This window comes from Netta rufina (genome assembly GCF_964035555.1).
Source record: "Netta rufina genome assembly, chromosome: 11".
NCBI classification, from domain to species: domain Eukaryota; kingdom Metazoa; phylum Chordata; class Aves; order Anseriformes; family Anatidae; genus Netta; species Netta rufina.
In genome coordinates, this window is record NC_140134.1 from 18,998,493 (window position 1) to 19,023,363 (window position 24,871).

Sequence of the window (24,871 nt, forward strand, 5' to 3'; positions counted from 1 at the left end):
CCTAAATGTCGTAGTAGGCTGTGATTCATTCAGTCAGAGAAGTTAAATCTTAACAGATCTTCAGTTTGATCATGCCTGCTTAAAAGTATATGGAAGGATGTTAGTAAAGTATGTGTGATCTCTTAACCAGAGAACCTGGCCAGGATGCCATTTGCAGAACACTGTAAGGGTTTGGGGATTCTGTGTGCAACATAGGATTTGCTTCTTGTGATCTAGAATTTGAGCTCAATGGCTTGCGATCACTACTGCCTGTCCTCCGTTGCTATTTCCCTTGTCAGACTTTGGACCATAATTGTGTACGATGGTTTTATACCAGTTCTGGACAGCAGTTTGCTTTGCTTCTGCTTGTGTCCTGGGGATGGGGGTTATGTCCTGAACAGGAGGTTATTTGCATGAAAGGAAGGCAGAAGACCTGTTTGTCTAGAAACCATTCGGATTTCTGTTTCTGTGCCACGTGCATAATCTTCCTTGCGCTCCTCCTCCCTGCCAAGGAAAAGGAGCAGCTAAGGGAAGAGAAATTTTGCTTTGTTCTTATGAGACACTGATAACTTCATTAAAATCCTCACTCCCCTCACCCCCTGTATGTAAGGCTCGTATCTGTGTTTTATTGAGGGCTTCCTGGATACTGTTTTCTTAGCATGGTATTTTTAAGGCTGAATTGTGCAGTATCAAAACCTACCACGGTGTTCCTGAAGATACTGGCTGACTAGTTCTCAAAAGACGTTTCAACCTGCTTTTCCATCATACATTCTTCTGATGAAATGTTAATGAGAAGATGATCAGATAAACTTCTTGAAAACCTGGTACAACGTACTCATCAGCTAAGGATTTTTCTTCGGACCTGTTTCATTTAAGGCATCTATTTGTTTCTGTAGCTGTCTGTCTTAATGAGTGCAGATAATGCCTACAAGCAAGCCACAGAGATCATAGTATGCTGTTCTTCTCAGGCTTGGATTACTAATTTTCTGAAGGCCTAAAGAACAACAGCCCTTCATGTGAAGTTCCTTTTGTGCCTGTTAAATCTGTTAGAAGCAGGATAAAGCAAGTATTTGGATATCTGAAGTCACTCTCCCAGCTACAATTCTGTGTTGCTATCTGATGAGGAATCCTCCAGGCTTCTTATCTTCAGTAGCTGAGATCACAGTTTTTGCCTCTGACCTATCTGTGCTTTACTGCTTTTAATTTTTAATGGTCTCTTCTCTTTTAATCATAATGGCTTATAACGTGCTGCACTGGCATAATTAGTTTATCCTAAAACAGTCTGATCTGGTAGCAGTGTTGGACCAGGAAAGAGACAGCCAGCCCAGCAGGCATTGGGCACTCATAGGTAAGTAGGCATTTGGGCCACAGGGGAGGAAGGAAGGAAGGAGTAGGTGAGAGTCTTTCAAAGCTGTAACAGGGTCCTGAATGTGAATGTTTCGGCTCACCTGTGTATTTACAGATGGTTTTCTTCAGGACTTTGTAATGAAAGTTAAAGTAACTAGGAGGGATCACTTCAAAAATTCTTTCAACAAAGATACAAGCAACATAGAATTTAATAGACAGACAGTTCCTCAGATATCTCTTTGCTGAGGTTGTTTTTTGTATTTGTAGCTTGCTTTATCAGCTCTTACCTTTGAGAGGGAGTGAGCCTTTCTAATTTTAGCTCAAGTGCTTTCTTGTTTTGAAGTTACAAGTATTTCTGGTCTCAGACCTTTACATTTTGAAGTATCCTACCATTAATCTATCAGCTTACCTGGGACTATGTATCCAAGTTTGATTGCCTTCTACAATTCTTAGCTTGCCTTTTCCATTACAGTTTCCTTACAAAAAACAAATATGGGCAAGGAAAAACGGCTTATAGTTATATTGATTCTGAACGATAAAGTAAGCATTTAAAATGCGTGCTTTTGGAAGAGCTTGTGCTGCAGTTGTCTTTGTAGTTGCTACATGATTTGAGGGATTAGAATACTTCTTTCTTATTATGTATGAGAAGGAACTTGATATGAAATACATTCAATATGCTGTTTGTCATGTGCTTTATTTCATGATTTCTGGAATGTGTTTAATTTTGATCTCTGTAGAAGAGTACCTCTTTCTGAAGTTGAGAAAAAGCAAAATTATGTGCCAAGTTGCCCAGCTTTTTGTTGATTAAAATCTGATTTCAGCCCTTAGTCTGATACACGTAGTCATTTGGTTAAATGCTTAGATCGTTACTAGCTGATGTTGGGGAAACAAATACTAGCGGCTCTGGACTGAAAGCAGAAAATGTTCCATTATTTCAGCATGTAAAATGATTTTTAGGGAGCATTTATTGTGTTTTTGGTTTGATAAATCTGCTCATTCAGGAGACTAAAAACTCTGCACTGACAAGTTTGGGTCCTGATTTTTGATCTCAGGCCCTGTAACAAAACTTGTAGAAATGCTTTCTTAGGTAGTAGTTGAATTTGTACTTGCTACCTCGGCTCCTATTGAAAGACTAACTTGGATTCTAACAAGCAATTAAAAAAAAATCCACCTGGAAGTGAAACTCAAACATTATTAGGAGAATTTGATTTACTACTACTGCCCATGTGACAGGTAAATTTTATACAGTATTTTCCACCCAGGAAGTGAGAAAAACGGTTTTAAGCATTATTGTGTGCGTTGAAGTCTTGTGTGTGCTGCAAGATTGTTTGAGGTTTTCCTGTAAATTGCAGCAACTTAAGAAATCTTGAAGGTAGTTTATTTGTAAACTAGCTCAGTTTTGTTTTGCTGGCGGTCTGCTGTATACAGCTAGAGTTACAATAAATCTGAAGGTTGGGAGGTAGAACTTGATTCCTTCCTGTTACGACTGTACTTCACAAAAGCTTGGGATGGCCATCGTGTTGGTATGGTTCACTTAGGTCAAAACAAAATTGTTCTGGTTATAATTCTAGACCAGATTAGGTGAAGGCAGCTTGGACTATGAATTTAGTACATCTTTTGAAATGCTTGGTTTCTTTTTTTTATATTTCGTTGTTTCTCCTACAGTCATTAACTGTAATTACAGTGAGATTGCAGTGAACTTGTTTCGCTCTTGTGGCTAAACCCTTGGCTGTACTGATGATGTAGGTGGTGGAGATTCTCTTCCTGTATTATTTCTACAGTGTTTTCTTGTGCCTGTTACATCTATAATGAAAATACTGTAAGCTGTCCTCAGTGCATGTGTGCTTGTTACAGTATTAATGTTTGTGTCTGAAGGATTAGTACAGAGATTATTAGAAGAGGAAGTCTAGCACAGAAACGCATCCTTTGGACTACTTGAAACGTTGGAGAATTCTGACAGGGTTCCCATGGCAGTGAATGTGTTTTCTTCTAAACACATTAGTCAGATCTTGCTGTTGTCTTCCTTATAATGCAGCGTGTTGGCTACATTGTAGTCAAGATACAAGTTGCCTTAGCAAAAACTTCTGGAGCTGTGTTTAAAAAAAAAGTGTAAAGCTGTGTTTGGCAATAAAAAACAAAAAAGCTACCAGGTTGTAGTGGTCCCTCTGTATGTGTGTACAGAACTTTCTTCTCCTTCACGGATTAGAAAACTTACTTGAGTAGCAGTCTTTGTCTTTTTTTCCATCTTAAATTGTCTAACTCTTATTTTAGGGAGACAATATGAGCACAACAAATAATTTATCTGAGTGATACCTGACTGGGTTATCATTGGTTAGAGAAGGTCTCTACAATCCTGCATTGCACAACTATGCGTATCTGTGAGAGAGCTGCAATAAATAATGAACTCAGCTCTTCAGTCTAATGCACGTAACTGCCACTCTTGAATGTCCCAGTGTGTTGAGATGCTCTCCTGGATTTCCAGGGTTTGAGCACAAGTGCAGGGAGCGCTGGTGGCATGCTGGTGGCCAAGGGAGCGGTGCGTCCGGTAGGTCTGTGCCGTGTGCTCAGACATGTTACAGGCTCACAGGCCTTATCTGCATTTCGTGCACAGGCTTATCTTAATAATGCTCACATTTGAAAGACTTGCTGAGCTACTCTGCTCGAGAACGTATGATGGGAAAAATATTACTAATTAGATCTGTCTTTAAGATTAGAAACCAAATTCAGGAAAATAGTCTTTTAGTCTGTTTAGCTGGAATTGCTCAGATCCCCTCCTAGATCAAAGGTAAAGCTATATTGTGATTAAAGGTGTGACTGCAATTTGTGTAGATAAATATATGCAGGCTACCTTTAAACTAGTTAGTTTAGTGTAGCTGTGCAAGTCAATGACATGTTAGGATACCCACGGAGAGAAAGTATTTGCTTTGGTTTTATCCCTACTGCTTTAAAATCCGTGGTGTCACAAAGTGCGCTTAATTGTAGTCCCTAAAGAGGACAAAGCTGTTTCTTAATGGAGAACGTTTCTTAAGAGTTGAATTTGTCATCTGTTAAGTGTTTGAGAGACTGAGTGAGTTCAATTATGACTATTTGTGAGTGAGAAGTGGGTGGCAGTGCACCTGCATTTGGAGGGGGGCATGTCTTATCACATGGTCTCGTGTGGTTTGTAGCTGTGAATTCCTGTTTCAGCTCTTGTTCACGTCTTTAGCAGAAAATTACTGAAACTGATACATTCCAGTAAAACAAGTGACAGCCAGCACCAGCCAACTTTTACTTTGTTTCTTTATTAAATGTGGTTTGGTCATTTTCTTGTGTTGTGAGAATGCGTGATTCTCAAGGTTCTTGATTTAGCAGAAACTGCTTTATAAAATGTCTATCAAAACTGGCATAAAATGCCTTCTGGAGTAGGCCTGAAACTCTGTTATAGCAAATTTACATCAGTCATTTTTTTATAAGGAAAAAAAAACGTTTTTTTTTTTTTTTAATACTTAAATTAGACAATTAGACTAAAATGAAGTTTGTGGCTTTCAGTAAAACTTGTAGCTCCAGAATCTGTCTGTGCTTCAGATCAATGCTTCTGCTGGGAGAAGAAAGCTTTGGCTCAGTCGGCCCTCACAGATCATGAGAGCTGGTGAGCTCAGGGTTTTGGTTCACTTAGGACTGTGACAGAGGCTTCTGTTGAGCAGATCCAGATCTCGTGGTGCTGATAGTGGTTGGCTGGTGGTGGTAGTTCTACTGTGTTGTTGTTAGACCTGACCGAGTGGGTGCCTGGCTCTGAGAGGTGTCAGTTTTAACTGTAGGGCTTAATTCTGCAGAGTAGAATTTCCACTGGCTCCTTAGGGAAAAATATGGAAAATAATATATATATAAAAAAAAAAATAAATTCCAGTGAGTGCTGTGTTTTTCCATTTGTTTTCAGTTCATCAGCTGATACCTGTAGGTTAAATTACAAGTTTCAATTGTTGTCTGGAGGACTTTGTTAGGCAGTTGTTTTAGCAGCAAATGTTACTTTTATTGCCAAACTTTGTTTTGCTCAAGTGTTTAATTGTTGAGGAAATACAAGATTGGTGCTTTGCCTTGCCATTGAACCTGGTTGATTGCTTTCCGACCCTGGTGCAAATACTTTAAGCCTTGTCTCCCTGCCTATGTGCAGGTTAACAATCTCTAGTCCTGTTCTGCCCTGTCACGCGGACAGGGAACAGTATTTTGAAGAGGAGAGGTGGCGTGCCCTGTGATACGGCTAAAATGAAGTGACGTAACCAGTTGAAGCTATGCGGGGTGTGACTTGATGTGATAATTTGGAAGAGTGAACGTTTTGGACTTCAGCTGTGTATTCCTTCTAATCTTTTTTTTTTTTTTGAGAGTGATGCAAGCAGACCAGAAGTATTTGAGCCCCAACTTTTCTACCCTTCTCTGTTTTTTTTTTTCTGTAGCTTTCATTCATTTAATTTTCCATTGGGTAGATACGAGTTTTCTGTCAGATTTATCTAGTACATCTGACCTACTCTCAGTAACTACCTTTTTTTTTTCTTTTCATAATATCTTCCCTTCCGCTTCTGATTTGCCATGTAATGCTCTCAAGAATACAGTTTCAGATCAGTCAGGTGCATATATCACATGAACAGGGCTTTATTCCTTGTTTCCACTTTGTGTCTGGAAAAGTCTGTGCTCCCAAACTGATCAATTATATATCAGTACTTTCAGGAAATAAAACGCTTTGATCTTAAAATCTGCATAGCTTTACATTTTCTATGTCATGTTTTTATTATTAATGTTTAGGTAGATTTTGATTTGTTTTTGCTTTTTGTTTGTTTTCTGAAATACAAGAGAACTGTAACACATCAAACAGTTGCAGATAATTTAATGCCAAGTCTCTACCAAGGTCAGCATTTTTTAAATATTTTGTGTAATACTGAGCATTGTTCTTAGTCAAAACATGTTTCAAGTGATCTGTAGAACCTTAATATTATTTGCTTGCAGTAGAAACATTTGTATTTCAATGTTTACTGTATTGGTGCAATATCAGGTATCAAACTTCTGAATGTGTTGTATACTTGTAATGCGCCTTTACATCGTTGTTCTGTAGTGCTGTGACTTTGTAGTAGTTGGTCAGAGTGGGATGTAATTCTTCAATCATCAAGATGGAAATAAGTTTTCAAATACGATGTAATACCAAAATGGGTTCAAGCCTGATGCAAATACAGTGATTGCTTAAGTATCTGAGCAGTAACAAGTCAAGTGCTGGGTCTAGCAAAAGCAGACAATGGGACCCTGATGGGATAGGCTTGCCTTTTTGACAGTTAGAAGGAGGTGAACCACAGTTCCTGAAAAAAGTGTTTGTTTTTTTTTTTCTTTTTTTTTCTTTGCAACAACACTTTCTGTGCTCCCACGGGGTAGGGTGTGGGGACTCCTTACCACCAGCTGCACAGTGCCCAGGTGGCCCAGATTGAGTATTAAAGCTATCAGGTGGAATGCTGCCCTGTACCAGTGCTTAGTCAACATGGTGCTACTTGACCACGTAAAGAATGTGCTTATGTGTGGCATGAAGTAAATACAGATTCTCCATGTAGTTAGTACAAATGTTTCTCCTGGTTCATTAAAAAAAATCTTTCCTGCTTTGCAGAGATGATGGGGTGCCTCCAGCATGGTCCCTTAGACACTGTATTATTTTTGAGGAATGTGAAGTGAGATGTACCTCAGTATGGTGTTGTAATCATAAACTTTATGAAGCATGAAAGCAATAACGTGAACTTTTATATTCATTAACTGTACTGAAGCTGTAATGTCTGAATGGAACCCGGTCAGTGTATTGGGACCATACTGTAAACTTGAGCTAGTTTGGTGCATAACCACTGAGTGAATGAAATTGCAAAGGTTCTACTGTTTCTCTTCTGTAAAAACGTGATGTGCTGTATCTCTGCCACTGTATTATTTGATAAACTGCTGCTTCATTAGTCTCTGCAGGCTAATTTAAGGAGCTACTCAGATTACATAATGAGCAATCATTAAAATATCATCTACTCAAAATCCAGCTATTTATCACGGCATAGCTGTAGGTTTGCCTCCCTTTATGTTAGCTTGATCTGCCCATGGCATACTTCCAGTTGTCCTTCTGACAGCGCGGAGAACCAGGGATGTCTGAGCCTTCTTGTGGAGTTACTGCTTGAGTGGAACAGGTCTAGATGTGTTCATAGTATGCAGCAAACATCAAGTTGCATCTGAAGCAGGTACAGGGGATAACTTTTAAACTAGCCACCATGCATGTGGTTTCGTTAGCAACAGTCTGAGATTTCCATATGTGAGCTAGTGGCCTAAATATTTACTAAAGGTCTGGATGCTCTCCCCTGCCTCCAGCTTCAGCGCTGAAGCTTATTGTGATTACACTGTTACTGATGAGTATTTGAGTTGAAGGAGTTAGGCTTTCCTCTGTGCTTCTGTAAAGGAAAGGATTAATGTGAATACAGCAGAATACAGATACTTTTCTAATCTGTTTTGAGCTCTGTGATCAAATCTATTTCCGTTTCATTTTGGCTTTCTCCGAGGCAGTGGGCTGCAGCCATGAACCATGGTATCTGAGGTGCCCCCTGTGTTAGTTCCTGGGCAGCTTTCAGAAGAAGTTGCCTTCCTTTGCTCATCGGGCTGGCATTCGCCGTGGTATCAGTTTTTGTGGTGTGACATCGGAAAGTGCAGCAACAGAGGTTGATTAAATATTTGAAGTGTGCACTCAGTTTTGACAACTCAGATTTGTTTGCACTTGTTATATGCCAATGTGTATATATTTATATGTCAATATATGTAGTGACAATGTGTGTCTTTATATATCAATATCTTTTATAGAGAACATCTGCTATGAAATTGTTAGAACAGCATGCCATGAAGCTTATTATGTGTTCTAGTAGCTATTGTGTACCCAGTTGGTTTAATAAACCACTAAAACATTTCAAACGTAGTTAAATATCATATCTGGTTAATAACGTGTCCAGTTTTGAATTTAATCCATCTTCTATGTCACGCATTATGGACTAAAATCTTGTAACTTTTTCCTTAAATTTGTTTAATGAGAGAATAAAAGACAAAGAAATGAGCTTTGGAGTCTTGAGTGTTAAAACCTCCTAATGTAAATAACAAATGCGAGGGTTACATGTGTGTTCTAAAGCACTAAGTGGGTTATGGTAGCACTGGCACACTTAGTGCTCTGTTGGCATAGCTTTTCCCTTCGGATGATTGTTCGGAATGTGCGGCCTCTTTGTATATTTGCTGTAGCAGAGCTAAACTCTAATGTCACTTGCGGGAGAAATTTAATACAAGGGGCCTGTACAGAACCGAGCTCCTGCCATGATAGCATGTGGTATATTTAGTATGCATGTGTCTAGTAACCATGTGATCTTACACATGTGAATGAAGCAAATTCTCAGCAGTTATTTCCCTAATTATTTTCAGAGTTCTGTTAATTAAATAAAATGTTATCAAACCATGGCTCTGTTTGTAACTGAGAAGTAACCAGCCGAGGGATTTGGAATGCCAAAGCCTTATCTTCCTATCTGTGGAAAACAGGAGTCAGAATTCCAAAATACGTGGAATTTTTTAATCCACCTTCGTTTTAGGAGTATTTTGTTTGGATCTAGGCTGTTAGGATTCACAGTTTTCTTCTGCCATGATGACTGAAGATTAATTTTTAAATGAAGTATGAAAATAATCTGATTCTTAGGTACTTAATCTATAAGTATATATAATCTACAAATTGTGAATTTTCACAATGCTATGATACTGTCAGATTTTTTTTACTGGTATCTGTGCTTAAAAGTTCATGTGTCATATACGTTCTTTGCATATTTAACAGGCAGACATTTAGGACATAGTGCTGGGAAGAGTGGCACGTATAAATCCACTATCAGGACAGTGTAGCAAGGCAGATAATCTCTTCAATGCCACATAATCTCTCTGATACAGAACCCTAGTAAAATTTAATGCTGATTTTTGGGTGGTGTGGTGCTGCAGGTGTGATATTGATGTTGGTTTAGTGTTTTCAGGGTTTTTGACATCTTATTCTGTGTGGAAAGAGTGAGCTGGCTTGCATGTTATGCCCAGTTTGTTGTGTGATACCATTTAGCATGCAGCAGCAAGGTTCTTCTTGCACTTTGAGAATGGGCCCAGATGAATAAAAATGTCCTAGGCTGGCTCGAAGCCCCAGAGTGCAGTTTTGATACTGAATGTGAGACAATTTCTAATGACCCATAGCCAAGGAATTTACTTAGCCTCAGAGCTGCCTAATTGCATTCTGCAGGCTTAAAGTTTCAAGTGGGTTCTGAGTGCTTTGGGAGCTCCTTTCTTCTTCGTGTCCAGTGGTCACACACAATGCCTCGAATCTCTTGCCAGCAAGACTTGGCCAAAAGCATGAGAAATGAGTGGCTCCACCTCCCCTCGCTATGAATTAAATTGTACATGTTCCAGCTGGTAACTTCTTTTTCCCACCATTTCCTGTTGAAAAGATTGTAGGCACTTTCTTCCAGCTAACAGGTGGTTGAAGTGTGTGTGTGGGTTTAATAGCATTTCTCTAGACTCACTGTCATTATGGCCTAGTAAGTTCCTTCAGTTTGAAGATACTGCCTATCAGGTTCTCAGGGTTTGGTAGGTACTGCATTAAGAAAAATTAGAAGGAAGCCCGGTAGACTTTCTGTTGAGTATTTTAATACTGTTTTGCTATGTGTGCCATTAGACAGCCTTAAACAGAGCAGAGAACTGAAATTATCCCTTAATGTAGCATGACAATGTTATGCTCTCAGGTGTAGAGCCATGTACCTTAGCATCCCTGCTGTTTCCTAGGCCTCCATAATATAATTGTTGGAAGCCAAGGCTGGTGTTTTTAAGTGCTTCAAAATATCAAAATTCTTCTCACACAAAGCTCCTGGATTAATAGTGTATGAAATCAACAGTGACCCCTTAGAGTTGACGTTTTGTTTTTCATAACATTAAAACATTTTCCTAGCAGTCTGGATCTGTGACACTGCAGAAGCAGTGATAATGCAGATCTCTGTCCAAGGCTGTCATTTGTTTGCAGTTGGTTTGTCAGTGCTACTGACAAGTATTTATTAATTTCAGTTTTGGGATTTTTAGCTTGCTTTTTCTTGTGGCTCTTGCAAATAAATTGTGGTTACAAGAACCGAGTCTTCTGCTTAATTGATTTTGCTTTCAGAGAGCCAAAGAATACCATGTTCTTCCTTGAAGTATCTTCCCTTAAAATGAAACTTGGACAGTGAATGGGAACTGGTTTCTTTTTAATGTCTGTTTGAGTCTATTAAATTAAAACAAACGTGCCAACATGTTCATTTCTTTGTTCTACGCTTGATGGCATCAAATTGGATAAAATGCCCAGATAAACTTAGTGTTAACTCTTTTTCCTGCTGTCTTCCATCATGTTTGTCCTCTGCTCTTGGGGCTTTCCTATTCTCTGTAGTGCCTTTCTTCAAACTGTAGGGACTGAGCATCTGCCCTGAAACTGGCTGGGATTTGCTTCAAAACAGAACCAATGGCGAGGTTTGATAGCTGTCACATGTGAAGCCTGGAGGGAATGTTTCCATCCTGTTCATAAATGTTTTGACTTCAGACCTCCCTACTGAAACAACTAGGCAATGGCAGCTATTTGAATCAAATGAGATTCTGAGTCTGAGGATTCACTAGGTAAACTAGATACTTACTGTCTGTGCCCAAATTGATGGCTTGCAAATACTGCAGTTGGACTGACTTGGTAGCATGGAAGCCTGAAAGCAGAAATCTTAGTGTTCTCTGCTTGAATTGAACCTCAGTACACTGCTACTTTCTAGATGCTCCACACCAGTGCAATAAAACCACTCTCGTGCGTCCGTGTTGGTTAATGAACCGTGCGTTTATGGCAGTCTTCAGGTTTCATAGGGTACTTTTTCTAATGTGGAATTTGCGTTTGTTGAGCAAGTGAGGCGTACAAAGGGAAGTGCCTGTCATCTAGAAAGGCTTGCTAATCAGGTACTGCCATCAAAATGAAGTATCTTTAGTGTTAGACAAAGAGGAAAGAAAATCTTCAGGAAGCCAGAAAGAGAAATCTTCACAAGTATTGGTTCAGGTTGTATGTTAAGATTGGTGTTTACTCAAAGTTGGAGGGTGAGCTTGTCTTTTGTATCTTCCCTTGGAAAGCAGGCAAATGCTTATAGTGCAGAGGATGTGTCCGCCCCTGCACCCATCAGAGCTATGCACTGGGGAGGACAGTGGCACTGTGCGCTGGTGAATTCGTACAAATATAAACATACAGCATGATCTTAGATGTGTTTGTGCAGGGGTAAAAATTTGTTAGCTTCAGATGAAGTCAGGAGCAGAAGCTTTGAGAACCGGCTTAGGTTGTTTTTTTTTTTTTTTTTTTTTTTTCCTGCTGCAGGACAGGTAAAACACAATATTTTACGTTTTTAATAAGAATTCTTTATTTTAAACCTCAGTTTAAAATCTGTTTGAGTTGGCTGCAGGATGAAATGTAGCTGAAAAGAAACTATCAGTCTGCACTGCAGTGTAAGTTGCTGGAAGTTAACTTTCTCTGGTGTGAAGATAGAGACAGAGTTTTGTAGTCTTGTCTTTTTTCTTTGTTTCCTTTATGCAAACTGGATTTATTTCCTTAAAATTTCTGTAGTCCAGCTTCAAGAGTAAAGTATGTTTGAGATGGGAGCTGGGAGAAAAATAGAACTCAGTCACCAACACAATTTCTAAATTAAACCCTATTTTATTAATTCTTCCATTTCTTTGTGCTGTCTGAATATCTTGTAATTCAGTACTGGGTTTTCCCTCTTATTTGCGATGAATTGACTGTTCAGTTTTTGATAAGCAGTGTGTGGCCTCATGTAAAACTTGAGAAGCATCTGAGAGAATGAGTGGGGCTATGTAAGAAGAGGGAAGGATGGAACTGAATAACCACAACGTTTTAGCTGTATGCTTTGTAGCCAGTCAGTTTTGTATTACCATGTATGTTGCAATGGGATTGAAGAGCTAAGTGAAAGGTTTCAGAGTCATATATGTAAGCAGGTATGTTTGAAGGAACTCCAGTCTTAGAGGGGAAAATGTGCTTTCAATACAGACAAAGGCAGCAGCGATAGCGATGCACATATAAGGCCCTGGTTATGCTGCCCCTTCTAGGATCTGTCTTTGCTGATGCAAGTGAAATTGGAGCCTGAGCACTGGTATCTCTGCTGTTTGCCAGCTAGCTGTCAATATTTATTGCTTCAGCTGCTGCAAGGCTTCAAGTCAGCATGTAAAAGGTTTTCATGTCCTAAAGGCCAGGAGAACTCAACCTTAATATATGTTTTTTTTTTTTTTTTTTTTTTTTTTTGCTTTGCTTTGCTTTCTTTTAGGATATAACATTTCTTATGGGGAAAAATGGAGTTGTGTGTGATGTTTCTAAGCAGGTTCTTGAAATTTGCATTTAAACTGCATGGCAGTTGGCTGTGGTTCTTCCTTTATATCCCCACAACTCCATATGATCATATGTTGACAGAAGATTTACTTTGAATAAAATAAGATGCTGTAAAATAATACATCTAGCATCTGATTTTGGTATACAGAATCCACTTTCATGAGTACATTTAATATGTGGGAATTTTTCTTAGGTGAATTACTGTGTAGTTTTTCATGGAGATGAGGTGCTTTATTGTCATACCAGGACGGAATGGAAGAGCACCAATTCCTCTTCGTGCACTCCAGTGATACTGTTAGAACAACAACAAAATATTTCTGTGCCTTAATAAGTCTTATCGCTTCACATGCAGGAATTTAACATCATTTTAACCACTCGCTTCTCCAAGCTCAGAGATTGCCTGAAGACTCTGACCTTGCCCATGGCATACTTTCATAGAGCCACCTCCCAGGACTACAGGCAGCGTTGGGAGTTTTGTAGTGGCATGCAACTGCTCTTACCAAAATAAGATACTGCAGTTAACGTTTACTGTAGCAGTTTCAACTAATACCTAGAAGCAAAGTCATTTTTGTTTGACTTCTACATGTTTGCTTTACAACCCAAATGAGCTCTCTGGGCCTCTTTGATAGTTTTTTGTCAGAGATGAACAAGCAGATAGGCTGGATGGAAGGGATCCAGCACTGTATGTGAAATGGGTACTGTTTTCTGTAATTTTCCTTGCAGATTTAAATTGTTGATGCAATAACTACATGTTGAGATGTCCACTTTGACTATCTAATAGTGCAAGAGACCAGGCTCATCATGTAGTCTTCCTTCAGAAGTGGTTCTCAGGGCTGCTTGCTGGCATTTCTGGCAGTTTATTTGATAGGATAATTTTGATTTTCTTTTCCAAAATCAGGAGAGTAAGCTGTGTTATAGTTCTTACTTAATTTTTAATGCCTAATGGTGGATCTGAACATTGAGCTGTATTTGTAGTCTGTGATCCTGGTTACCACCAGATCAGGGCAGGCATTATATCGAGCAGTACTTGGCTGATGAAGTGGTGAAGACAGAGGTGTCTCCCTTTCAGTGTGAAAAAGCTTGCATTTGCATCTAATGCTGTTTGTGCACGTTAATTGAATATCCTCGTTTTAATGGAAGAGGTTTTCAATAAGGAGACTCTGTGATAATCTGAGCCTGTCTAGGCTTCACCCTCAGCTTTTGGCTACTTAATGTAATTGCAAATAGGCCAGTCACCATACATTAAGATCCAGCTTGTGTGATATTTTGCTTCTCTTATTACTCTTGCCCTTGGTTAAGTCCTCAGTGATGTAGTTTATCAGAAGGCTTTGTATATTTACATACGGATAACTGAATTGATCCTTGGTTGGGACCTCAATCAAATCTGTCTGGGCATTCACTTCTGCCAGCTCTTATCTTCTCATTCAGGCCTTTTTAGTGTCTCTTCTTATTTTGGCTGCTGGGGTTGGGTAGGTCTTGTAAGTAGGATTATGGCTACACTAGGGAAAAGCAATTCTATGGCCATGCTTAAAAGGTGCATTTAAGGTTTGCTTTCTTTGGGCAGGTTTAAAATCATTTTCATGAGAGGTGAAAAGTTTGGGAGTTCTTGAGATTCCTAATCCAATGTTTAATGGTTTTAATACAATAGCGGGAGCAAGCTGGGCAGTCTGTTCTCTTGAAGTCACTGAATGTTTTAAAGGATAAGTCATTTGATTTCAGAAGTTGTTGATGTTGTTTCATGCTATGCACCACTTGAATTGTAGTTTTGCTGTGAAGCAGTGACGTTAGTTAGGATCAAATGACTTAAGTTTTGTATTTGTTGCAGGCTGTGAGAAATGTGAAATCAAATTGTTTTGTCATATGCTCTGCCTTTCAGGTATAACATAATAGAGTTATTGTAGCATCGTGAATTTCTGCTCATCAGCTAAAGCATATTAATTGGCTGTGTGTGCTGGTTGGTTGCCATTGGTAAGGAAAAAACTTTTCAAAGTTAGTTAATTTTAGAATTAGGTTTCTATTCAGAGAACAGTTCTTATCTGAAGATTCAGTGTGCTGTGAGCAGTAGTGTAAGTAGTGTCTTTATATGTGAATCCAAGTGGCTAGGTTCATGTCAATAACATGAACAATGAGAGTACTAGATGTCACCTGCCAATAAAGTTAGTGTTAATCAACAGAAGAAAATATTCTGAATAATATATATATTTTTTAAGTGGAAACTGAGCTTTCAGCAGTGTGTTCAGGTGTTGGGGTACGTATTTAAATGTAATTAACTCCGTCTCTAGTAGTTTGCCCACTATTCTATTTCGTTAGTCTTAGCTTGCAGTTGTTTTTAGGAATGTGGGCATCTAAGCTGAGGGCAGTGGCCTCAGGCTTAAGCAAGAAAAACCAAGTGCTTTTCAGAACTTGGATCAATAAGGTGCTTTTAGGTCTGCTTTTAAAAATGGCTGCTGAAATTAGAGAGTTCACGGGCATCAGGTGGTTTCCTTTGTGCAGATGCGTAGCACCATGTCCCTGCTTCCAGTAACGCTGTCTTCTACCTGGATTTAGTCTTTTGCCATACATCACTCCTGAGATGCAGCTGAGGAGATTGCTCACTTTATGTTGTTTTATTAATTGCCACCTGTCTGTCTCATTTACGTTCTGAAACATTTAGATTACAAGGACACTGTCTACGTGCATGTTTGTAAAGGATCTGCCCTGTGAGACCTGCTGTAGTACACCTCTTCCCCTATTTTCCCTCCCCTGCCAAAATGGTATTTTAATTTACTTAAATACAAAATGGCTGTTTGCGCGAAAGGATACAGGGAATAATTCACTGGACCTTGGTTTTTATCTCTGATGTACAGCATATTTTTTTTCTTATTTAGAAGTTTAAACTGGTGATGTACCTAAATTTTAGAAGAAGAGACTGAGCTTTAAACAAATGCAGCCGCAGAAGCAGAATCTTAGTGCTAACCTTTGTTAGAAACACGTAGGTGTCTTCATGGCTTGCTGAATGTCTCATTGAGGCATGCAGGCTGTTTCTGGCATTATGTTGTCGCGTCTCTGGTTTATAATTGTTGCACTTCAACAATATGACTGCATGCTGTTATTTAATCAGACATTGAATAAATGATCAAGAAAGCTTTCTGGATAATTGTTTAGTGGTTTAAAGCTTCTTACAGATTCTTTGATGCGTGGTCTCTCTTCTGTTTTTCTCATTTTTCCTGTCTTGTCCCTTTTAAAAGGGACACCTGGATCCCATGGAATGCTCTGCAAGAGCAGAGGGGTGTATTTGGTGAGAAATGGTTGTGGGGACTACCTGTCACAGCAGGAGGAAGAAGGAGAGAGGCAAGGAGCTTGGGGCCTGCAGCTCATGGAGAACCTGAGGAAAAGCTGAGAGAGAGGATCAGGAAGAAGCAGGTAGCTAAGAAGGAGCTAAGCCATGGGAAGAAATTGCCTAAATACAGAGGGGGAGCATGTGGTGCTTTGCCTCACACAGCCTCTGACTGAAGCTAGACTTGCAAATGAAGACATCTTTCAAGGTGTCCAGGTTTCAGCTGGGACAGAGTTAATTTCCTTCCTAGTAGTTGGTGTGGTGCTGTGTTTAGGGTGAGAAGAATGCTGATAACACGCTTATGTTTTAGTTGTTGCAGAGCAGCGCTGACACGAAGTCAAGGACTTTTCAGCCCTGACAGCAAGGAGCCTGGGGGTACAGAGGACCTGGGAGGGGACACAGCCAGGACAGCTGGCCCTAACTGGCCCAAGGGATGTCCTGTGCCATGTGGCATCGGGCTGAGCAACAGCGGTGGGGGCCTGAGCTGGAGGGGCAGCTGCTGCTCGGGGCTGGGCTGGGCTCGGTCAGCGGGTGTTCAGCAATTGCCTTGTGCATCACTTGTTTGGTATATTCTTTTATCATCATAATAATTATTATTCCCTTTTATTCCTATTAAACTGTCTTTATCTCAACCCATGAGTGTTAACTTCTTTCTGCTTCTCTTCCCATCCCACTGGGGGAGATTGAGCAAAGGGCTGCATGGCACAGATCCTGCAGGATCAAAGCACACCACAAAGGCACAGTGTTCAAGGAAGGATCTTGTTTGTAATCCTTCTGTATTTCCATTCACTCATTTACTCACTTTTCTCTCTTGCTAAGAATTTAAATTTACCAATTTTTTAGTTTATAGTCTTCTTTGAGCAAACTGTATAAGGCGACAGTGTAAGCGGAGCCATGTGGAAGCTGCGGCTGCCTTTGTATCCCATTACATTCCTGAAGTCAGCTGTAGATGTTTTTGATTGCAGTGATGTTTGTTCAATAACATGTGTTGAAGGCGCTGTTAGGCGGCTGGTTGGTGCATTACCTCAGCAGTTCGTGCTCTGCAGGCGGGGTGGGCAGTCTTCCTCTGGAAGAAGTCAAAGAGAATCACCACGAGTTCAGTCACTGACGGGTGACCAGAACTTCGCTGAGCTTTAGGGTCTTGCTACAAATCACAACGTCAGTTTGTTGAAGTACACAGCCAATACAGTTTTCTATGCTAGTAGAAAAAAAATACCTCACGATATATCTTCCTTTCATTTTTTCATACATGCATATAAAGGAAAAATCTCCTATGATTTCCACTTATACCTTGGAAAACTATGCCAGCTGTTCACCAATTAATTTTAACGTACTGAGAACAGACACTGTATTTCTTAAGTGGAGAATTGCTTATTTGGCATTTGCACAAAGGAGCTGAAGTGCAGCCTGCACAATTTGAATACAATTTTAAAGAGTATTTGAAGGATAAGAGTAGTAAATCTCATAACATTGCCCTGCAGTATGTGCTGTGTTCTGAATAATTTCTCTGCCTCTCCATTTCTAGAAGCTTTAAGTCTTATGTCAAGATGTTGAGTTGTACTCGATGGTCCTTGTGGGTCCCTTCCAGCTCGATGTTCTGTGATTCCATGTTGCTTGTTTTGAGTTAGCTCAGTTGGCACCTTTTTTTAATTTTGAACTGCCTGAAAATACTAAGCTGTATTTGTTTTTTACTGATGTTGCTTTCAGGTATGTTTTTTTCTGTGTAATCTAACCATGAGATGTGGTTGTAGTACATCAGAACATACGGAGTGGTTTTTGTCTAGTTTTCTGTTTATAAATGTTCATTTTATGTAGGTTATTTGCTGAGGTTCAGCTGTTCTGACTGTGAAACCATCTTCTATCCACTTGTCCCCAGTCTCATTCACTGCCCGTAGTCTTGTTCTTGTTGATACGGTGCCTTTGCCAAATACATGATTTTTTTTGTTTGTTTGTTTTGTTTTTCTTTTTTTTTTTCCCCACCATGTGTAAGGTTATCTGTATTCTTTTAATCTATAAACTTCAGTTGAGATGGAAAAAGTAATAAGCCAAGACTGCAGTAATTAAAGCCTGAGCTTCACTGAGGTAACACTCAGTTAACACCGAATTGTGTTTTATTCTCTCTTGTTGTAAGATGAAAAAAACTGTCCACGCCGTTGATGACCAGGTGTTGGTTAGTTAATTACCTGTGTTCATGAAGGTCTGTTTTCAGGTGATTCTCACCGAATCATTAGGATAGCTTTAAAGAAATGGGAACAAGAAAATGGATTTTAATGCCACTTAAAGTCCATGGTCAAGATGTCTGTTTTTACAGATAGCTTGGTAATGGCTGTTTTCTTTCTGGAGAGTGTAAATGCTGAGAATGGACTGATATGTATTTTATGGACTGAAGTAGTAAGCCAAGAGTTTATAATAATAACATGAAAATATTTAGGTGTTGAGTTTAATTGAAAAGTGAACCCATTTACTTTTGACTAGCAGTAACAGAATTCCCGGCTGTCCTTGATCCAGGACCATGCCATGTTTCTTGTTATCTAGGAGTGTACATCCTGTCGTAGGTGATGCTGGTAGTTCCTGAAATCTGTTTGCTTCCTCAGCTCAAGAAAATCTCTCCTTAATAATGCATGTTCTAGGAGTAAGAAAACATGCTTTAAAAGCAGCCATCTGAATCTCAGTTGGTTTTTCATGCAGTTTATATTGCAGTAGTTCTGTTCACAAGAAGATGTTACTTGACTTCATTTTAGGCAGGACTTAACTGCATGTGAATGAATGGCAGGAAAGGCCATGTTAAGAGACCATCAGTCATCATCAGGAGTTGCAGTTCTTCAGTAAGACTTTTTTAAAGTAGTCTGAGGTCATATAATAAGCCTTGAGAACCTAATTTGAAAAGCTATGTGACTTACAAATTAGAAGCTCAAAGTAGATTTGTTGTTTTTAATGTTGAAATTGAGGAGCACGTTTAGTTGCAGAGCTCCACAAATCCACTCTTCAAAGTTTACTGAAATGTTCTGGTGTGAAAGACGTGGATACTTGTGTGGTGTTCTTCCCAGCTGAAAGAAACGAGTGTTTTATCATGCATGAAAAGAATATCAGTAAAGAATTGTTGATGGCTTCCTGTTTTTTTCATGTTGTCCCACTTAAAAAAAAAAAAAAAAAAAAAGTGATTTTGGCTAAGGCTTGGATTATTGTTTTTATAACAATGCTTGTGTATCCCTTGTTAGCTGAAGACCCTCTGAGGCCAGTCCACTGGCCTGACTGTATGGCTCTATCTGGATGTGGAAGAATGACTAAAACAGAGGATGGAAAAAAGTATTGTTTCCTAATATTGCAGTATGGCAAGAACTATGAGGTCAAATGGCAACATAGTCTTGTTTTAAAGGGGTAGCCCTTGCTATTGTTCTACACATTTTTAAATTATTTGTAACAATGAATGATGAAAGGCTGTAGAACTACCCTTGTAGGAAATATTTTGGTCACTGTTTTTGCACAGCTCTGCAAAAACCCCAGTGAGAATGTGGGCTTCATCTTTATTAAATGAAAACATAGGTAGCTGGAGTCCCTGCGGTTGAAATCTTAATTTTAAAATCTGACTTCAAAGTGGCAGCAGTGAATTCTGAAGCAGGGCTGGCTGAATGTCTAGAGAGCTGTGGTAACACCCCCTGGCTCTTGGCATGTTTCAGTGCAGATCCAAATCCGATTGAGTGTATTTTATAAGTTGGTCTGATGCTTGACCCAGCTCCATACACCCCATTAACCTTTTGATGAATTGTTTTGGTGAAGGCATTCTCTGACTCTTAATTTTCTTTAGCTATTGCTACTGGAGCTATGGGGTGGGGAAGGAGGACACTTCATGTTTCTAGGTATTACAGAAAAATGAGATAAGCTGTGATAACTGCTTCATGGACGTAAACCAGTCAGGAGCTGATGATGGGCCTCATCTCCATCTCAGTATTTACATTCAGGGCGTGTCATTGTCACACATGCTAAGTATGACTTTGAATTATGAGTGAAAGAGCTGTGTTCAGCCTTGGGTTGGTTGTGCAGTCTATCAGTCTATGCCCATCAGTTCCTGCTTACAGGTAAAGGAGCCAAATCTATAAAAGTATCTGGCCCTGGCTCTTCTGAGACCAGAAACACCTGTTAGCTGTGATATGGCCCTGCTATCCAGTAAGCCCCAGGCAAGGCTCATGGCTGTAAGGTGCATCTATACAGATCCACGCAGCTCTGGTTTTTGAGAGTTAACATGCAGATGATCTGACACGATGACACGCGTTTCTTTGCATGCATTGCAGTGAGCGGAGCTAGCTGTGCTGATGTGGTTACTGTCAAACGCAACCTGTAACCATGATGGGGAAATGGAAGTTCCAAGAAACCAAAGAGAAGCAGAGGGAAATACAGGGAAAATAAATGGAAGGATTATAATTCTGACACAGTTTTTTCCTAACCTGTTATGCCAGAAGGCTTCAAGACCGATATAATTTGTTTCCACTGAACCCTTGAAAGGATCTTTCAAAGTAGGTCAAATACCATTTCCTTGCTTTAAAGTTGTATATCTTCCGCTATTTGTGAAACTGTAAGCAATCTTGAGAATGAACGAACTGTTCTGAGGTGCTCAAAATGCACAGTTATGAAGGTATATCTCTGCATATGTTCCTGATGTCTTTCAGTAGTTAGTGTGTAGAAAAAAAATCGATCCAATCCACAAAATTTGGAGTAAATAGTACTTTTATGCAGTAATAGAGGCTTCTACTTAGCTACCAACCTCATTTTTCTCCCTATTATTGCGAGCTGACATGATTTTCTGTTTGAAGCTTATCACGAGGCACATCATTTTTTCCTCTTCTTTTTCTCCCCTTAGTCCTACTTTTTTTTGTTCAACAGATACCAGAAATTGTTACCACCGCCACCCCTAAAGAATTGCTTATGTGTGCCCATGAAGGCAGATGTAAAGCTTTGGTGGTTGTCATTGGTTTGTCACTTAGGGAAGTAGAACTTCACCTTTGGCGAGGTTATTTAATGTCTGTTTCATGTTTGCTTTTGGAAATAAATGTGCATTCATCTTCATATGCCTACTAACTTCCCTTTATTTGGGCAAAAGTTTGGTGATGATCTACATGAAAAGGTGTTGTGACTTAAGAATTTTACCTAGGTATGTTTGCAATGGAGTCATGACAGCAAACTGAGAGCTTTGCCAAGTATGTTTTTGATGTAACTGTACAGCGGACACTGTCTCTTAGGTGTTTTGCTACTGAGCAGGAAGGAAAATAGAACTGCAACTGTGATGTGATCAAGGATTAGGAAAAGGAAAACTCATTGCTCCCCTGGGAAGTAAGAGTGCGTTTGTTGTTGGTGCTAACTTCATTTGGATCTTATGAACGTGCCCGAAAAGTGTTTTTTTACTGTGTGATTTACCCTGATTACGCCGTTAGTAGCAAGATGGGTTCTTCCCAAAGTACATGCTGAGCCTGTATTTCACCCCTTAGCTTTGAAAGTCACCTCTTGTGTGATGTCTGACTGAAAGGGTTGTCTTTGGCAGATGTTCTTCCAAGCCATGTTTCTGGTGTCCACAGCAACTGGTGCAGAGGGAGGAGAGGCGGCCCTGGCTGATGCAGACAGGATGGGCGTGCAGATGGGTGCGGGATTGGCTAAGCGAGAGGCTGCGGGAGGTTGAGGAAGGTAGCGGACCTGGAACAAGAGGAAGCCTTGTGCTTAGTGAACAGGGTGAAGCAGAGGCGGTAAATGGATGACGGATTGATGTGTTTGTGCCTGATAGAGCATACTAATTTTAGAGGACCTGAAATAGCACCCAGAATTATAACAAAATGTTGGTGAAAATGGCTGTTGGTTTTCCCATTTCTTTCCTGTGAGAGTTTCTGGAGCAGATAGTGGCATTTCCTTACTACTGGTTTTTCCTTTATCTGACAAAAAATGTTTGTCTCCTATTTTGCCTCCTGAAGTGTACAGATCATATAATTTCACACCATATTTCTCTCCTCTACCCAGTTTCCCCCATGAGCCTGTTTTATTCACTACAGAGACTTGGTTTTGAACACCTGCTGCTGGAGGTGGAAGATGTGAGTGGATGAGGCAGGTTTGTAGGAAGGGAGTGAGTGCTCCCACATCAGGGTTTTCAAATTGGGTTTGGGAGCACTGCTTTGCTTCCCAGAGTTCCTCAGGAAAAGTTTGAGAACTGGCATATTTCTGTAGGTCTATGTCTAATGTCTGTGTAGTAGAACATAAAATATTCTTATGCCTCTGTACAAATTTATGGTAAATTATCTTAAATTTTTGTAGACCTCTTACCTTGTGTACTGTGTATGCTGCTGGTCATTGTGGTGCAGAAAGAACAGAGTGAAACTGGAAAGGGTGGAGAGACGGACAGCATAGCTAGGCAGAGAGTGGCTTTCGAGCAAGAAATGATTGATCGGTATGGTATTCTTGAGTTTGGAGAGAAGTAACCGAAGGCAGATAGAGGATAGGTGTCAAAATCAGAACTGACGTGATGGGTGAGGACAACAGATGGTTCATTGCCTCGTGTTGTTCAAGATCTGTTGATATCAACACTAACAAACAGGATCAGGCTTAAATGAAAGGATGTGTCTTTCATTCTGATGCATAGCTAAGCTGTGGAGCTCCTTGCTTCAGGATGCAAAGAGTTTCCACGGTTTCAAAAGTGGAAGAAAATTTGAGGAAGAGTTTTGAATTTAAGATGTCATGTATCGCTCCACAAGTTCTTTATTTAAAAATCACTGAATATCTGGAGAAAATGCTTTCTGAATATTGCTTCTAAGTGATACGTGCTTACGTTATTTCTGTTTCTCTCCGTTTTCATCCTAGTGCTCTTTGCTAATAGCCCCAGATAAAATGCTGGACCAGATGGATCTCTGGTCTGTCATGTGGTGGCTGTTCTTAAGAGTGCTTCTGATGGTGAGCAGTCTCACAAAGCAGAGGCAGGAATCTGATAATTTTGTACTCAGAGAACTACTTCAATAGTATATGGTAAATGAGAAAATGAAGCTGCACGTGAAGAAGAAAACTGAATTTTTAATAGCTGCTCACAGAGACCCTTTGATAAGCCACGTCCAGGGAATGCAACCAGATTTTCGCATGACTAAATTTAACGTGATCATAACATGAGGTGATTTTTTTTTTTTAAGGGAATGAGGCAGCTGACTGAAGTCTGCATGTTATATGAACTGAAACTTAATAGTTTGCAGGGTATTCTTATGTTTTTTCACACACACACAAAAAAAGAAATTATATGCCAGCTGTTGTTTTCCATGTAAAATACTTGTTGTGTGCCTTTGGTTGTGTAGAGGCTGGCTCATCTGGCCTTAACTAGCTATTAATACTTTTTACTAGCTCCTTGGAAGTTTTTTTTTTTTTTTTTTTTTTTTTTTTGCTTGAAGAAAAAACAAGGAATGCAACACTGCATGCTTTTCAAGTGTGTTGAAGTATAAATAACATTTAACATACATTTTTTGACCAGTGGACATCACATAATCTATGTTCCTTTGGTCTTAAATTCCATTGAGTAGTATTTCTAAATAGCGTTGGGCATTTTATATTTTTCCCAAAGCAGTCCTTTGTTTATATCAGGTAAATATAAAATGACATCCCTTCATTTTGTGATGTTCCTCCACCTCTTTTTTCTTTTTTTTTCCCTTTTTTTTTTTTTTTTCTTTCCCCAAGCTGCATCAGAATGGCATGGTTGTTTGCTCAGTGTAAATTGAATGCATTGTGAAGTGCAGCCTGTGACTAATCGCCTCTTGCTGTCTCTGCCTATTAACTGACTGACGGTGATGTGGTTGTACCACTTTCTACACATGGCCCCAAGGATCTGGCATGGTGACACCCATATTAAAATATGCAGCGCTTGATTTCCAGTGACATTCTGGGTTGGAAAATTAGAGAGGTTATAAACTAATGTTGTGGCTGTTTTTACCCCTTTTGTTTTAATGAATATTAGGTGGTAATAGAGTAAGTTGTACATGTTTCATGTCTTAATATGAATTTTAGTATACAGTCAGTGTTCTAGAGGCTATTTATTTAGACATTTTCTCCTGTTTTGTTGAATTAATTTTTGTTGAATTAATGTTATCCTAAAATTCAAACACGGTCTGGAATATGTTTTAAAAGGTTTTTGGTGGTTGTGGTAATTCTTTTTTTTTTTTTTTTTTTTAAACAGAAAATGCATATAAATTTTTTAATGTTTGGCATCTGACAAGTTAGTTTGCATAATTACTAGATAAGCACATTATGAAGGCATTTGGCTTTTCAAGTTTGCATGCAGCTTCATGTATCTTACAGTTCACCAAATTTAAACATGCTGGGCTAGTAATTTATTTATTGGCAAATGTGAAACTTAGAGGTTATTGTGGAGAGTAGCTGTGAATTTCTCGATCATTCATTGGTGTCTCGGTAGATGCGAAATTCTCTCTGTTGAGAATATTTTCTATAGTCTTCATCCTTTTAAGTAAAAGTATTCCCTCTTTTGTCCCCTACAATATAAGGATTCCTAAAATAATGGATAGAGTTTACTAAAACTTTCTGGGTCAATTTTTGAAACCTAAGGTAACTTGATGCTTAAAGCTTAACGAGCTTAAAGCACTGCCCCCTTGGACAGTTGTTGGTTTCTAAGCATCAGTTGAAAGGGAATGAAATTACTGTCTGTTTTTGAAGTAATTCAAAACAAAAAACACAACGCTAGCTGGAATTCAATTTAAACAAAGTGTGTAGTATATTTTAGTAATGAAAATACTTGTTTAATCAGTGAAATTATTTTGTGTGCATATGTTTTGTGACTA

The 24,871-nt window shown here is 39.3% G+C and overlaps 1 protein-coding gene across 9 annotated transcripts in view; it reads left to right on the forward strand.

Moving 5' to 3' along the window:
* The window catches only part of MEF2A (myocyte enhancer factor 2A), an 89,606-nt gene that overhangs the window by 12,657 nt on the left and 52,078 nt on the right, over positions 1-24,871 (forward strand). The window lies entirely within an intron of this gene.